This window comes from Puntigrus tetrazona, chromosome 25 (assembly GCF_018831695.1).
Source record: "Puntigrus tetrazona isolate hp1 chromosome 25, ASM1883169v1, whole genome shotgun sequence".
Taxonomy (NCBI): domain Eukaryota; kingdom Metazoa; phylum Chordata; class Actinopteri; order Cypriniformes; family Cyprinidae; genus Puntigrus; species Puntigrus tetrazona.
In genome coordinates this window covers 17028045-17040984 of record NC_056723.1, presented here as the reverse complement: position 1 = coordinate 17040984, position 12940 = coordinate 17028045, and the positions used below count along the sequence as shown (strand labels likewise).

Below are 12940 nucleotides of genomic sequence, written 5' to 3'. Positions count from 1 at the left end.
TGCCGCCGTGTCCATCTGCCGCCTTTCTTGTGTTTTCAGTGATTTGTAAGTCACGGTAATTATGCTGCATGAGTTTATATATGGATTCTCTTGATTTATTTTATTTATTTCATCTGAAAAAGTCCTCTTAAAATGAACGACAAAGAATCATTTCAGAATCATTACAACAATTTCTGACAAAATGTTCACATGAAATAGTGAAAGAAATTGAGGTATATATGCTGTCAAACTATTAATCGTGATCCCAAAATGTTCCTTTACATATTATCTGTATGTGTACTGTGTGTTATTATGTATATATAAATACACACACATACAGCATACATTTAGAAAATATTTAGGTTTATTTACATGTATTTATTTATATTCATATAAATACTATATATATATATATATATATATATATATATATATATATATATATATATATATATATATATTTAGTGTATAAACATATAGCTGATTACTAATACATATATTCAAATATTTAAACTATATTTAAATATTTTTTAAATAGTATAATTTTTGTAAAAAAATCATAGAAACAAATTAATATTAAAAAATTTAAATTTTATTTTTATTTCGAAAATATTTATTTTAAGATGGATATTCCAAAAATGTTAAGAGTACATTTAATAATGTTATTAAAGGAAATTTTTATTTGTTATAAAAATTGCTAAATAAATGAAAAATATTTATTGTATATATTAAAAAAGAAATATATATATATATATATATATATATATATATATATATATATATATATATATATATATATATATATATATATATGTGTGTGTGTGTGTGCTCTCTTTTTAATACCAGAAAATATTGATAAAAGTAGTACCATCTAATAAAACTGCAATAATTTATTTTAATTATTTTTTGCACTTTTAGAATATTATGTAGTGTTACATGTGCTTATGACCAGGATTGCCAGGTTTTCACAACACAACCTATCCACTTGCTACTTAAAACTAAGCTCAGTGGCGTTTTGAGGAGGTCCCACTAGTAAAAATTGCATTCTGGGGTTAAATTCACGTCTTTTGGCAAGGTCTTATAATATACATTTATGTTTACCTTACTTGTTGAACGATTCCTAAACGATTAAGCTCAGTGATTCATTTTCCCAAACCGTCCCTTTGCCTGAAGCTAATCTGTGGTGATTATTTTTACTGCTCCAAAAGAGGCACCTAGTGGCAGAGAATGAATTTACTTTTTCTTTTTTTTTTTTTTCGACCAATGCAAAAACCCCAACAAGTGGGCGGGCAATATGCTAATGTTTTATATTGACATCAACAAGAAACGGTTTGGGACTCGTTTCAGTCATTCAGAGTCAACTCTTTCTTTTGAGAGACAGTAACTTTCTACACGGTGCACTTTGAGATTGAAAACTTTGCAGGATGTTTTCATTCACTTAGAAACAAGGCAAGTTTATTTCCATAACACATTTCGTACAAAGAGGTTATTTAAAATGCTTTAATAATCACAACAATAAAACAAGGAATTCAAAAACATACTGCATTAAAGGTCATGTTAAATTCTGTTTTGGATAGGATGGCAAAGTCAGTTTACAGACACAAAGGCACCTCTAGAGTTTAGAATAAAGCTTCAAAGTATTCTTTCCCGTTACATTTTCTCTTGGAGCAAGATTGGGAGCGAGAGAATCAGTTTTTGACCGAGAGGCATGTACGGCAGCACATTTCTCCAGTTCACGATCGATCAGTTTCATGGTGTAATTCAGCTCTCTCCGGTCGGCTGTTTGCTGCGGTTCAATCTGTCTCTCCTGCGTCTCACGTAGTGCTGATACTGATGTCTCTATAAAGCTGTCCACTTCAGCACACGCACTTCCACTGTACGGTGCATGAGCGTGGGGTTAGCTAAAGTGCAAATTAGCATTTCACGTTTGGGAATGTATATGTGCGTACATTATCGTTTGTTACTGAATATTTGAAAATATTTGTTTTCTTTAAATCTCCGGTCAGGCATGCCAGGTTGAGAGTTAAAGACCAACGTCAAAAAGTGAAAGTATATCGGCATGGACACGAGACAGAACTACTTCACTCTTCATTAACGTTTGAGCATTGTCCTCCAGCACCCAGTAAATCAAAGTGTCTTAAAGGATAGTTCACTGAAAAATATAAACTCTGTCACCGTTTGCTCAATCACAGTTGGTTGCAAACTTTTTGAGTTTCTGATTCATTTTTTAAAAAAAGTTATTTTGGGGTAACCAGACAGTTGATAGTCCCATTGTAAAAAAAAAAAAAAATATTATAGGAGTCAAAGACCATCAACTATTTTTCTTTTTCTCTTTTTATATCTTCTTTTGTATTTAACAGAATGGATAAACTTATACGGCACTGAAACAACTTGGCGTAAATGATGACAGGATTTTAGCTCAACTTGTAAATGCAGCTTGAGTCATGGACTCATGTTATTACATTTGACTTTTTATTTATGTGTCTTTAATAGGCACCAATCTGCATTAATATGTTAGTTGTCATGACTTAAAATACATTATATAAAAAATAAGGTAATAATCACATTTTCATTGAATAACACTGCTAAAATACATAATGTAATACAAAATAAACATTTTCTGTAAATTGTGTACATCATTAAAAATGCCTTCAAAGGGTACCAAAGACGCGATAATTGTTGTTGTTACACTTACAGGAGGATCAAATAAATCAAATCCTTGTTTAATATTGACCAAACATTTAATTCTAATATCCACAAAACCTTTAGCGCTAAAAATTCTACATTTCTTCAACAAAAACGTGGAGTTCACAACCCTTATAAAAATGTTAACAATTAAAAACAGTACAATTTTTTTTTCTGCTTGACACAATGAAACCAACCAGTCAACTGTATTAACAAAATCATAGCCACATGTATTTATAATAGTATTCTAATTAAATAATACAATTTAATTAAAATGTTCAACTTTAACCTATTGTAGTTTTTTTACTGTTATAATAGTTGAGGAGAGGGCACAACAATAAAAATCTGCTTAAGATACCTATTTGGTCAACAGCGGCCCAGGAGCTACCTCTCGATATTTTAGCCCAAACCAAAATGTCCAGTTGCCAAAATGTCACTAGTTTTTGACTTACCTACACGTGGCCGATCATTTAGCCCTCACCTCTAGTTTGACAGACAGCGGTCTGAGCCATACTCATATGACCCAGGATCAGGCTCCACTGTGACCTTGGCAGGATTCGGTGGAGGGAAGGTGAAAGAGATCCAATGACCCTCTATAGCTCCTCTCTGGAACTGGAGACAGCCAAGTGTCCTTACGCAGCGACTTTTTGTGCTGAAGTTTAGGCTGAACTTTCCCACCTCAGACTCGTTCATCCATTACTGTAATACAGGTCACGGGTTGGGGTTTGAGTTTGACTAGCTGCTGCTCGCTCAGCATAAAATAACAACCTCAAGCCATCGGCATGTTTCACCACAGCTCCTGGTCCCGGAGGTCTCGCACTTTGTTTATACTGCCCTTCCAGACTAATGCAGCTACAGCCAGAACTGCAATACCATACTTTATTTCACTGCACAATGATACAAATGTTCAGCTATTCCGATAGAAAGCATAAGGAGGCTGATCACTTTTAGAAATAGAAGGTCAGTTTGAAGCATTTTGGGATATAGCCCCTGTATTTAAATATGCCTACTTCACTACAATATAGCAGGTGGAAAATACAAGGATCATTATTAATCAAAAACTACAGTGTATGCGATTTCAGATGCACTTAATATTCCATCCATACCTCCTACATGCTATTTCAAACACACCCTCATTTTAAAGTGTTACCTCCTAAATATGTGGAAAGACTGCTCTACGGCACTTTTTTTTCTCCAGAAAGACGCAATTTATGAATGTTGGTGTTAGCACTCCTCAATAAATCAGTCAGTGTGCTATGTTTTACTGTCTAATTCTGCAAGCAGAAAGACCTTCATATGTGCATTCGTCTAGTCCTCATTATTTATTACCTATAATCCCAAATAATCGCTCTCCTTCTGTCACTAGGCTTGTTGGATTGTTGAATTAGATTTTGGAGAGACACCCATCTAAGCTACAAAAACACACGCACTTACACTGAAGGAGAGACCCGGGCCATATCTACAGGTCACAACAAAATGTAAAAATTGTGGTTACCTATGATCAATAAGTCTTTAATTGTCTGACATTAATGTTTTTAGCTTGATTTTGGCTAATCCCTCAGCCTATAGAGGGTGCAACAGCAACAGAAATCTGTGAAGTCCACATTTACACTACGTTTAAATGTTAAATGGCAAATAAATGCATCTGGATGCATGTTTTAAAACTTATTGCACAGGTAAGATAATTGCCGTTCTGATCTACTGCACTGCTGCTTTGTAACCCACATGCATAAGCTGTTCGAGCCTCAGCTCAAAGCTTATTCATTCATTTATATTGTCATCAGTGATTAGTCGACTCAAATTTTGTCACATAAATGTAAACCTTGATGAACCCCTAGTATTTAAAAATGCTCAAACAATTGGTCAATGATCAAATGAATTTTTTTAAATATGTGGTCTCTAAACATTCATATTTTTACAATGCAATAGATGCAAGAACAACAAATGTGAGATGGCAAATCAGTATCAGTCTCCACCGGGCTACAGCACTAGAGGGCTCAGGTTTTCTTATATGGAAGGAAGGACAAAAAGTTGATGACTGATCTCAAACACTCTTGCAGCAACATAGCAACTGTAGCAATGCTCTTGCAACCATCCAGAATATCATAGCAGAGCTATGCGACCAGCTATATGCTTTTGATATACTTTAAAAATGGCTACATATAAATGTAAACAACCTAGCAAACAGCTAGTCATGTCCTAAAACCACAATACCCTAGCCACACCGTAGTAAATATCAACCCCTTAGTGACCACCAATGCACAATACACCTTAGAATCACTTAGCAATGCCTTGCCAACTATCCAGAACTCCTTAGCATCCACTTAGCAAAACACCTTGGCAACCATTCAGCAATGCCATCCAGAACTCCCAAGCAGCCACCTAGCAACACCTTGGCAACCATCCAGAACACTCTAGCAGCAACCTAGCAATGCATTTCCTACTATACAGAACACCCTAGCAGCCACCTATCAACACCTTGGCAAACATACAGAACACCTTAGCAGCCACCTAGCAACACCTTGGCAACCATACTGAACACCATAGCAGCCACATAGCAACACTTTGGCAACCATCTACAACAACCATAGCACTGCTTCTGTAAAATGACTAAATATAAATGTAAAACACCAAACAAACATTTTGTTATGCCTAGAATATGGTAGTAACACTCAAACACACACCAACCCCTAAGCAATTGCTCATTGCACCTTATAAGAGCCAAGCCCTGGAAACCAATGTGAACACCCTAGTAAAAACCCAGAACAACATACACCACCATACAGAACATCCTAACAATGCACAAGTAACCAAAAATTAAAAACTACATTAAAACTGGATAAAAACTGTTATATGATTAAAAAACTACTCGTCAAGCATGCCTTGGTAGGCCCTCAGAATAACTAGCCGCAATAAAACACATACCAACTTTAGGACACTCTAAATTTGCCTGTCCCTTCCTGAACACTCTAACAACAACCCAGAACAAACTAGCCTTCGTTTAGCAACACCTTGACAACCATCCAAAACACTCTAGCAGCCAGCCATTTATTTGTGAGGTTATTCTTTTGTAAGTCACATCAACTAGAAAACCTTAGAAACTGCTTAGCCTTTGCAGCCACTAACAGCCTCCCAGTTTACCTTAGCAACACCTTAGCAATGGCTTAACAATTTAGCAACTGCATAGACACTTCTGAAGAGGTTGGCAATAAATTATGATGAGTTTGACTAACTAAAAAGGAACTTTTAATCAACAAAATTGTTATTGTACTTAATTACTGTAAACTTGAATGTAGTATGTGTAAAATAGTGAATGCAATGTATGTTTGTGCAAAGGGTCAGACTGCACAATGTGTAATGTCAACATGAGATTTGAATCAAATTATAATGAATTGCAGTAAGTGCTGATCAGAGCTCAGTGTTGTGGAGGCATCAGGGGACTTGGGTTTGCGATTTTAGGAGGGCGTACAGTTACGGATTGCTAAGGTGGTATTATTAGACACCAGTGCTCAGCCAAGCACACAGATTCCATGTCTGATCTGCCCTTCCTGCTCGAACTGCACAAGGGCGAAGCCCAAGCGTGCATATATAGTCCATCTGATCAAATGAAGGCACGGCCATGCTGTTAAGCAATCATCTTTTTGGCTGCGTTTGATAAGTGGAGTCTGTACTCTCCAGATGGTGTGTGTGCAAGCGTGTTTGTACGTGTGTTTATGTGTGTCTATGGATGCAGCTCAGAGAGCCACAGGATGAGGTCAGTCTGGCCACACTGATCAGTCTTTCCCATGCTGCCAAGATCAGAATCCGCTCCCAAGAGAAGGAGCCCAGGATGCACAGCACGGGCTTGGAGCTCAGTCTGGAAAATAGTGCGCAAATGCCTGAGTTCCAACACTTCAGCAAGAAAAAAGAGATAAAAGAGAGCATACTTGGTGCCAGCATGGTGCCAGAATAGTGTGGAATTGTAATGGATTCCTGGATTCCGGTTTTGGCTCTGTAACAGAGAAAACCTGGGCAAAGTTTGGAATGGAATACTAACATACTTCTACAATACTAACATACCTTCATACTGCCTACTGTTTATTTATTTTTTGGCTTTATTTTGATAGGTCAGTAGGCAGTGTTTTTAGCCAGCGAAAATCAGCAGACGCTCTCCTGAAAATGCTCAGCTCTGATTAGTTTTTCTTAATTATTTTTTTATCATATGTGAAATAGTTTGCAGGCAGCATGCAACAAGAAATGCTCTACCTGTTGGTGGCATGGCCATTTTTGCAGGCTACATATAAACTATTTACATATATACAACAGAATAATTCCCTTGGAGGTAAATGAGATAGTATTTATGCCTTGTATATTGAACTTCAGGAAAATTAAGTAACCTACATACTGTGCGCAGTATCTGTAATGCATACTAAGCCCTAGTTGGAGTAGTGTGCTATATCAAATATTCTTTGTTTATTATTAAATGAAAAGAGCACATTGATGTTGTTTTTAATGATAAATTGATGAGTTGATGTCCGAGGTCATGCCCCAGGTCTGAGATTGGCTCAGTAGGCCCGGTAATGCAGGAGGGGAATAAGACCCATCAACTGGCCAATTCAATTAATCTGCTTTTAGAGGAGTGAGAGAAAGAGAGAGGGAGACAGAGATAGTAAGAAAATGTGATTAATCAAAGCAAGTCACACTCACATAAGCCTCCAATGAAAGGTTTACTGCCTGACAAAATTTGAAAAACACAATTAAACTGAAGGCTGTAAGCAATTGCAGCTAATCAAGTAAATTTTGGCCAGCTCCTTTACATAAAAGGAAAGTGAGTGGGACCTGGGTTGATGAGCTCCAAAAATGAAGCGTCAATAAAGTAGTCCATATGAAGTCATGCAGTAGCTATATGTAAAGAACAAACTGACAGACACTTAAAAACCTATTTCTCATGATAATATTAAATAAATCTCTCATTTCAGTAGTTTAGGGTTGGTTATTGTAGTTATTATTAACATAATTTAAGAACAGTAGATGTTAACTTGATTGTCAAAGTAGACATAAGCTTGTACAAATAGAAGTATCTAGTTGGAACAATGGTATATAAAGGATGAATTGAGTATTTACTAATGCTTAGCCAATGACTCTTAGTGTGTAGTTATTAAACCTGTCTTGTGTTTTTGGTTTTGCTGTTAAGAAATGCTTTTTTTTCTGTTTCTGTGTCTGTGTTTGATCTGCAGGTCTAACTGGCTGAAGCCGTGCTGCGGGAGGAGAGCAGCGCTGTGGCAGGTGTGCTTGCTGAGTGCCGGCTTCAACTGTTTCCTGGTGGCCTGTGTCGTCTTGGTGGTGCTCCTACTGACTGTGGAACTGCTCATTGATACTAAGCTCTTACAATGTGAGTATTCGAAGGGGTTCAGATCCCGTTAGATGAGGATTGTTAGCACACATGCTCTGGTCAGTTGAATACAGTCTAGACTAGACTGGTTTCCAATGTGAGTTTTTGATTCACTAAAGAGGAACGGCTCACAAAAATAAGACTACACTGCTCAAGCTGTATGTTTCTGATTCACCACATGAGAAACAGCTCATTTCTTTCCAGAATCATTCATTTGGGTTTTTGACTGCATTGGTTGAGCCATATTTATATATTTGTCTTTTGTTCTGGAATCAGTTTCAGGATATTTTCAAAAAATATTGATTTCAATCCATTGGTTTTAAATATGAACTGGTTCCCCAACCTAAGACATTCAGACTAGCTTGGTTAAGATGTATGTTTTTGATTCCCTAAAATTAAAAGATTCAAAAGAATCATTTGTTTGGGATTTAGACTACATTGATCACACCGAATGTTTTGATTCACTAGAATAAATAAAAAAATTCAGGAATTAGACTACCCTGCTTGAGCTTTATGTCATTTGTTTGCAATTCAAATCAAATCATAGCAGTATTTTCTTTGATTCACTGAAAAAAAAAATGACTCATTCTGTCATTCTGGAATTAGAAAGTCATTTAAAAAAGCATTTATTCATTCAACTGGGTTCTCATTTCCCTACCTGATAAATCACATGCATTTTATATTTGCATAAAAACACATTTGTCTTAAAAGTCCCATTAATACAGCATACAAATCCTATCACAGCTATATATCTCTGTGGAGATTATTCTCAATAAACACATTGTGAGTGATATTTGCTTAGCAGCTATTTGCCTGGACATGTTCATTTCTAATAAGAGCCTACTGTAAATCTGACCGAAGATCCCCATTCATACTACGGTGAAAATCACGGCTCAGTGTGCAGATGAGTGCGCACTAAAGAGAGAAATGCGGGGAGATGACAAGAGCATAAGTCAGTCTATATCTCTGTCTTTTCTGGCCTTTACAAAGTCCTGATAGACAGATGGAGGGGGGAGAGATGGATAGAAGCAGCGGAGGAGTGCAGGACAGCGACCGGCCGCCGAGATTAATGGATGGAGGGATTGAGGAGATGAATGGACTGATGGACAGATCAGTGAACAGAGCAAACTAAGACATATGGGCGGGAGATTGGCGGCGTGTGGAGAGGGAGTGATAACTGAATGCAGTAGATCTCTTGCACCGTAATAGAGCGGATAAATAGACAGATGCAGGAACGCGGATGGGTGGAATATCATATCACAAATGCCTTATGCTTTCAGTTCAGGCGGCTGCCGTAATGAGATTGAGCAGAAACTGTCCTCGGCTTGCGATGTGGCTTCCCTCTTGAAAAGTCTCTGTAATGCTCGATCGAGTATAGCTTAATGCGTTATCTACAGTAAATATACAGCAATTTTGGTGGAAGTTTCTGCGTGTTTTGGTGTGTCTGATTTGTAGACAGTTTAAAAGAGTATAATGATTTCCCTATAGCTGATTTGCAAAGCACGCGGAAATTGTAGTAAAATTAAAAGCTTAGCATTACCTGGGTTCAACGAAAGCCAAAATTAAATGAAGGTTTAGCCTTTTCACATTTTTAATAGGTTCCTGGTTTGATTGTGGATGATTTGCCAGTTATAACATTTTTTTATATGGTGTACATGATGTATAAAATCAAGTTCTGCCCTACAAATTGAATTTTGAACACTGTTTATATTTTTATATTAAATTTTACAAAATGAAAATTTACTCATCCTCAAACCATCCTAATACTATGATTCTTTCAGATGAATCCAGTTATGTTTAAAAATGCTTTATAATGTCAGTGAGTGAATTATTTTTCAGTAGTCCAAAAGAAGTTCAACAAAGTGCATCCATCCGTAATAAAAAAAAAGGGCCTCCGGAAGTGAATAAAAGCCTCCTGTAACAAATCGATGCATTAAAAAAACAACAACTGTATTTAAAATGTTATAAGCGGTAATCTGTAGCTTCCACTAATTCTCGACTAAAAGTAAGTGAACTTTTCTTCCTTTGCAGACGTTGGTTTTAGTGAGACTAGCGTATTCTTACTACATCCTACGTCATCCACTCTTGAACACGGCAGTCAGTGGAAGCTAGAGATTACGGTTCAAAAAGTTATAAAAATGGATATTTTTCTTATAAAAGTGCATTTAGTTGCTATAGAATATTTTTTACTACACACTGTATCAAGTGTACTGCAGTAAAAACTTATCAGTTCAAAATAGTTAATACTAGTGATGCTACAGCATTCATTTAACAAAGTGTTGTATATAATATTAAGGTATAATAATCTTTACTATAGTATAGTTCAAAAACACCATAGTATATACCATATATCACTATAGCATTTTTTTCATGTGGGCTTTAATGCATCCTTGCCAAACAAAAGTATTAACTTCTTTTGAATTTTTTTCCCCAAGACCTTTGAGTTCTGTATATTTTGAGAGGTATTTAGCTCATTACATTTGACTGTATTATAATCAGATTTTTTACATGTAAAAGAAAAATCTAAACTCTCTGAATTGCGTCCACAGTTAATAATGCATTCCAGTTCGCCTGTATCATCCACTGGATCAGCCTGGTCATCCTGTCCGTGTTCTTCACTGAGGTGAGTGTTAACGCTTTTCCTCATCTTGTTTTTTTTCGCCAGAATAAAAGTAGAAAATTGCGGCTTTTCATTTTCCGCCCATCTTCAGATTCAGAAGAGTCACGTTTTAAATAGGAAAAATATCGAAACTACTGGGTCATTTTCAAACGCGATGCTACCGGTCTAATCGGATTCAATGATCTATGCTAAGCTATGCTAAAAGTGCTATCGCCAGACACTGAGATCGGCTGAATGGATTCAAAAACGCTAAAACTCTACTTATTAACTCTGGGGGAGTTGGAGAACGAGCCTATTTCGGAAAAAAAAGCTTCCTTTAAATACATTCCTTGTTAAACATTTCTCATCGTTCTTCCAAAAAGTTATCCGAGATGTACTTTTTGGAGAAACATCTATTGTTAATGAAAGATAACGATGCTATAAAAGAGCATCGCGTCAGCATTAAAAGTGCGTCTTTAAAGGTCACAGGCCACTAAAACAGCTAAGATGCTGAGTCTGGGACAATCGTGATTTACACAGAGCCACCAGGCTTACTAGAAATAGCCTCTTTTACAACTATCGATATAGTAGGTTTCAAATTAATGGTGCCACGACGGGACGTTTGGAAGTATTTGATGTAAGGTCCCGTCTGAATGTTTATGCTGTAGGGGCGTCTTAATTGAACCCAAGAAAAAGCAGTTTCGCATAGTGCTGTTACTGTACTTTCAAAGTGTGTGTGTGTGTGTGTGTGTGTGTGTGTGTGTGTGTCCTGACACGCGCCGACTTCTATTGATTCCCATTTCTTCAGATCCAGTTGCATTTGTCTCTGGCTCTTTTAAAGCAGCCTTGCATTTATTTCCTTCAACTTGCGTTTAGCTCGTCGATAAAGGCTCAAGAGACGGGAAGGTTTCGCCTTCGTATGTTTCAAAGTGCGGAGCAGGGATATAGGAAGCGATTAAAAAAAATAGACTAGCGCGTGCCACCTGAGTCAGCAGTCACCGAAACAGCGTCTCCTTCGAGTGTTTCGATGAGATCTCGGGCCGCTTGCGAGTTTATGAATACATATTGCAGGTCACTGATAAATTATGAGCCTCGTTCTGAGACGAGATGAAAGGGAAAAAATGATTCGGCTTGGAAATGGGTTTCGCGGAGGTTATTTCGACACCAAATGGAGGTGAATTCTGTCGCTGCCACATCTCGATATCACTTAGATTTTGAATTACCTTACATACACATTTTCCCTGTAAGCTCATTATTTATGTTTGCTGTTCGTGTGGGTCGCCGGAAAAGTAATGTTTGCCTTTTTTTCACCCAAGGCCTCTCTCTTGCCTTTTACTAAACGCTCTCTGTTGTTTTCTTGTGGAGGTTTTCCCAGAATGCAATGTGCTGAAGCGTCAGATATCTGATCAGTGATTTTTTTGCTTCCGTTCTCTTTCTTTTTGTTGGTTTTTCCTTATATGCTCTCTCTTCCGTGTTTCTCCTTTCTCTCACAGACTGTCTTTAGGATTGTGGTGCTCAGGATTTGGGATTATATAGAGAACAAAGTTGAGGTAAGCTCCCGGGGTCCCATTAGTACGGGGAAACGGAGTGAAGAGGCGAGCCATGAAACTTAATGAAGGATGAGTCTCTCTCTGGCGCAGTGACACACTCTCAATGTCACATTGCTGCCCGAGCGGGCCAGGATCCATTGCCGACTGCACTGTGATTGGCTGTTTAGGCCACACTCTGTCATTAAATGCTAATTATCGCATTTTTGTCACGTCTACCTGATATGTTTTTAAAGAGCATTTACTGATTATTTTAGGGTAAGGTACGCATATGGAAAAACTAATGTTGTGTAAAACAGAAACATATTTTTCACCCAAAAACGAACATTCTGTCATTGTCACGTTGTATGATGTCATGTTGAGGATACAGTACGTTGTTTACTCTTTAAACGTAAACATGGTTACCATGGTCTTACATGGTCTTACTTTTTGCGAGTAATTAATGACAGAATTTTTATTTTTGGTTGAGTTTGTACATTAGAGCATTCCCAGGTATGTAACAGCCCCACAGTGTTAAACACACTTTTCATGCAAATGCATGTATGTTGAGAGGCATACGACCGTGTGTTGCTGTTGTTGTTTTACTTAGGTGTTTGACGGTGCTGTGATAGTACTCTCTCTGGCCCCAATGGTGGCCTCCACGGTGGCTAACGGCCCCAGCAGCCCCTGGGATGCCATCAGCCTCATCATCACCCTCCGCATCTGGAGAGTCAAGAGAATCATTGACGGTAACACACCTTTCACACACTCTCCTGCGTC

At 37.4% G+C, this 12940-nt stretch overlaps 1 pseudogene; it reads left to right on the top strand.

Moving 5' to 3' along the window:
* LOC122331319 overlaps nt 1–12940 on the top strand; it is a 44478-nt pseudogene that overhangs the window by 18973 nt on the left and 12565 nt on the right.